Below are 5,170 nucleotides of genomic sequence, written 5' to 3'. Positions count from 1 at the left end.
TTGAGAAGAGCTTGCCCCACTATTAACACTTGTGTTCAACTTTGCAAGCCCCTTGGTCAAAATTTCAATTTGATGTTGCAATTGATCAACCTTCTCCAATTCGTACATCCCACCTTTCTTCGGTGCATTCCTCCTTCTACCACACCAAGAGTAGTTCTTCGCTACCTCTATGATTGTTGCTTCAACTTGGTTTTGGGGGATCTTAATCAATTTTCCACCCGCCCTCGCACCCAATTTAGCTCTAGACATAGGTTCCAATCCATCATAGAAGAATCGCATGAGCAAGCTTTGATTATATTCATGATGAGGACATGCTTGTACCAACTCCTTGAACCTTTCCCAAGCTTCACTAAGACTCTCATCCGCTTCTTGTTCAAATGATGCAATCTTCCTTCTCATTTCGTCAGTCTTCTCTTCGGAAATGAACCTCTTCAAGAATGCCTTGACTATCTCCCTCCATGTTGTGAGAGAATTTGGCTTGACTTGCTTGAGCCACTTCTTTTTTTTTACTCTACCCGAAAGAGATTTGCATTCGGATGTACTCTTAAGAAACTTGATTGGTTTGAATCATGGCACATAGCTCAAGGAATCTATCAAGGTGCTCAATGGGATCTTCACTTGGAGAACCCGAAAATTATTCCGCTTGTACCATTCTTGTGTATTGGGGGTGAATGGTAAAGTTGGTTTCCGTGACAGGAAGCAAAATCTCTCCCGTGAGCTCATAATCCTTCGGATTTCTAAACTCACGAAACAAAACTTCATCCTCTTGTCCCTCCATTGCCTCACTTTGCGAACTTGAAGAACAAGAATCACTCCCACTCTCAACAATAACACCAGGACCTCTTCCCTCATCTTGATAAGCCTACGGACTTGTCTCAAAGTTCGGTCGATCTCGAGGTCAATGTTATGTGTGGGTGGTCCTTAAGACCTCCTAAGAATCCACCAAAGCTAAACAAACAATTAGAAACGACTAGCAAGAGAATAAATGAACAAAAGAAAAAGCAACGAATCCAATAATAACATAATAAAAGTGCAAAACTAGCCATTTCCAAAAATTTGATACTAGGGGAAATAGGTCGTTTACTACCTCCTCCTAGTCAAATTATATTTATACTCTTCACTATCCTACCACAAGTATAGGGGCAAGCAAAGGATCAGTCCACGAGGAAAAAGGGTTTTGCTCAATTAAGGTGAATTATGAATCTATTGCAAAGGGGTATTTTAAATGTTTTTTGTGTTTTTCAATATTCAGATTACTACTACGATGGAATGAAAACAAGCAAAGTAAGAAATCAAAAGCTAGAAGAACTAAAATAAGGGAAACAACGCTAGGGGGGTACGGGGGTGTCAAACACGATTAACAAAGATAGACAATGATGATTATCATGGAGAACACGCCATAGGATACAAAATTCTACCTAAACAATTCACTCTCATGCAATAGTCTAAGAAAATCAATGAATGAGGGCTTGGCCTAATCGAGATCACTATCTCGCATCCAATTAGACTCTAATCAAATCGAGAGATTAAGAGTTCACAATACATAAAGCTCTACTTAAATAATTCATTTTCATGCAATCATTAAAGTAAAGGTGATCTAATCCTAATTTAAATCACTCTCGTACATCTAAATTAGGAACATCAAACAATGTGCTACTAAAAATCTCAAATCATCAAAAATCATACATTCAACAATTCATATCATGAGCTCAATCAATCATCATCAATCATCAATACTAATCCATACCTTTAACCCCCTTCCCCTAGCTAAAAACTTAGCCTAGGGAAGAGAAACTAACCATCATAACTAAACTAAACAAGGATTCAATCAACATAAAACTAAACATGATTAAAACAAAGGGAAAAACAAATCCAACATGCTCAACTAAAGAAATAGATGAAAACAAGAAATATCAAAGCAAATAAATCAAACTAAAGGAAAGGGTAAGAGAATACTAATGAGAAACTTGATTGAAGATGGAAACTTGAAATTCTAGCATTGGATTGAAATAACCTTGGTCATGCCTTGATTACAATGATTTAACTTGAAGAATAAGCAACTTTCTCTCTCTAAAATACTAGGTTCTAATGTTGATTGGAAATAGGATGCTTACAAAATTCAATAAGAAGACTACTTATATGCATCACCAATCCAGAAATAAAAACCCAAGGAGAGCCTTCTCTTCGCATGCTGCGACCTCTCTTAGCTGGGTGCGGAACTGCCTAGCCCAGCAAGCCACACCCGCGGCCTATGGTGCCGCGCCCGCGGGTGGAAGATGAAGAGGCCTCTCCAGTTGAGGAGAGGCCGCGGCCTGGGAACAAGGGAGAAATGGATCTCGAAACGCCGCGCCCGCGACCTGTAGAGGAGAGTCATCTCCCAGGGCGCGGCAAGGCATCTACCACAACATTGACAAAACTTCAAAGCAGCAATCCGCGCCCACGGCTCCTTGCTTGGCTGCACGCCCTCTCCTTAAGCGTCCCTTTCCCTTTCTTAGCTCCATAAGAATCTATAGGCTTCATCAAAAGGGCCGAGAACCTATAAAATATCAAAGAAAACTAAGAACACATAAGAAAAGGGAGAATAAAGAGGAAAATCATGAGAAAAGACAAAACAACACAAAAACGAAGACTAAGCACTTTGAAAAATTTCAAACAAGTGCAAATGAGGGGAAAATTCTTAGAGAAAAAGGATAAAAGAATGGCATAAATGCCACTCATCAGCTCTATAAACCCAAAACAAACGGCCCTACCGGCTGTTTGGATTAAGATAAGCTCCCAACTGTTTGACTTAATCTAAATTGAAACCTAAAAAGCTTAAATTACCAGTTGTTATATAACAAGCTGTAAATGGTTACTTGCTCAATTAGAGGCTTTGATACAAGTATCGAGAAACCGTCTGTTGTAGCTGTAGGGCAATGTAGACGGCTAAATGCTACTTAATAATTTTAAGCTAAGTCATAAAACATAGCGACTTGGAGTTTGTTTTTAAACAACTTAGTGAAGCTAATGGCCGGATAATACTGGAACTTACCTGTCTGCTCGATGGCCGAATGTCTGCTTGGTTTGGGGCAATCACCAAAGTGATTGATTGACTTAGAAACAAATCATACCTTTTAAGTATCAATAATTTCTAAGTCAATCAATTCAACTTTGAAACCAAGCACACATCCGGCCAGGGGAAAATACATCCGGTATAGTCATAATCGCATAGTATACGAGTTAAACACTTAGCTTAAAATCTATGCATACCATCAAAAAACTCGAAAGCTTTAAAAAAATTTAAGGCAAAAAAGACCAATGTGATAAAAAGCCGGCCACACAGCCGGATGATTCATTAATTAACTAGCCATCCCTGTGGACGACTGTAAAAGTTAATCGGTACAAACTGCAGAAACTGTTAAATTACCCGACCTCGTGGTCGGTAAAAAGACAAAGTTACTCAGCACACAGGCCGGAAGTGATAACATATGGCCATTCAGGGAGGTTTTCAACATTGGCAGCCGCATCATCTTTGTTAACCCCAGGCGGCTTCTCATCATTTTCCTTATCCTCCTCCTCCTCCTAATCTTCCATAGAGGATGACTCCTCAGTAGAGTCGAACGACTCAACTCTGGCCTTAGCTACCACCTCTTCCTCATCCTGCTTCAAAAGTTGGCATTGAATTCATCATTGGCAACATCAAACTTGTCCTTTCAACCTTTGTAGTCGAAACTCGGATGAATGGATTCCCATGTCATCCGCATGATGACGTTGTAGTCCTCCATCATTTGCTTGACCAGGTCTTCCTTCTCTTGCTCAGCCAAAGACTTGTATTTTTTCCCAAGTTGAGCCTCCTGGTTCAACAGCCGGTTCTTCAGCTTGCGGACAGTTTCCTTAAGCCCATCAACCTTCCTGTCTGTCTCTTGGAGAGGCTCGAGTTTGGCCTTGAGGTCCTTGACCTCAATTTGGAGCTCTGTTATCCGCCTCCTCGCTGCGTCCAAGTCGGTCTTAACCTGTAGGTTGGCCAACGCCTGGGAATACATCATATAAAGTGCCAAAAGCTCGTTTTGAGCAATCTCAAAATTTGCTGTATCTAGAGAGGAGGCGGCCCGAGCTTTCGTAGCCTTTACCTCTTTGGTCTTGTCAAGAATCGACGTCCTAAGGTCGTTTACTCACAGCATAACCTGCACTCGACCAAATGAAGAAAAAGTTAGAATCAAACGGATGCGTACATTATACTGATGACGGAATAAACACGTCGTCCAATGTATATCCCTAGATTAAATACAATTTATACAACCTAAAAAAACCTAATACGAGTATAAGGCAAGCGTAGGGGTCGAACCACATGGAACGATTAAACACCACCAAATGTTATCCACAACTAAGCTAGTCTAGAATAGGGGAAAAGTAAACTAAAGTCTAAAGATGCTAAAACAAGAAATAAAACACTAAGGGAAACGGTTTAGGTATAGCATTCACTCAAGCATAAACAAAGGCATGGAAGTTGAATTAATCATGAACTAAACATGCTTGAATATCGAAGAAAGATCCAATCTAGCCACCTGTCGGGGTCGATTGGCTTCTCCTAACATGGCCTCTATGTTGTGATATTAGAACCATATAATAGGAGGTGCAATCAAATAACAATCGATACAAATGAATCTTGCTAGGTTCGCTATCGCATCATCAAGCAGTAATTCACCCTCAATCAACTAACAACATGCATTTGCAAGTAGATTGAAGAAGATCAATCATTTAAAGACTTTAATCACAAACAAATCAACTCTGAACCCTAAAACATGCTCAATATCCAACTACACCACAACCATCCCCTTAATGGGAAAATTACTCACTAATCATGCTAACAACAAGATTAATTAACAAATAACCAAGCATCAACATGATTAATAAGAAATACTAACAACTAAAACAATAATCAAATAGCAAGATAAAGAGAAAAGAGTAAGGAGATGCTCATTAATTGAAGTTGAAGGTCTACAAAGAGATTGATTAAGCTTCTTCTTCAAGATCCAAGATCAGTAATGGAAAATCCCTCACTTTCTCTCTCTAAATTACTCTAATCCTAATCTAAACCTAGAGAGAGAATCTCTCCTAAAACTAATTATGAGAGTAGAATAATAGTTGATTTCTAATTACCCAAAAAAATGGGTATTTATACAAAGCTAAG

General features: G+C 39.4%; 1 non-coding gene across 1 annotated transcript; it reads left to right on the top strand.

Annotated features, from left to right (window-relative positions):
- The first annotated feature begins 294 nt into the window (after window positions 1-294).
- LOC145590237 (small nucleolar RNA R71) lies at window positions 295-401 on the top strand. Its single transcript, XR_014101876.1, has one exon. It is a non-coding gene; the product is annotated as a small nucleolar RNA R71 (small nucleolar RNA).
- The last annotated feature ends 4,769 nt before the right edge of the window (window positions 402-5,170 follow it).

Source organism: Chenopodium album, chromosome 17 (genome assembly GCF_948465745.1).
Source record: "Chenopodium album chromosome 17, dcCheAlbu1.1, whole genome shotgun sequence".
Lineage (NCBI taxonomy): Eukaryota > Viridiplantae > Streptophyta > Magnoliopsida > Caryophyllales > Amaranthaceae > Chenopodium > Chenopodium album.
This window is presented reverse-complemented; position numbering and strand designations above follow the sequence as displayed.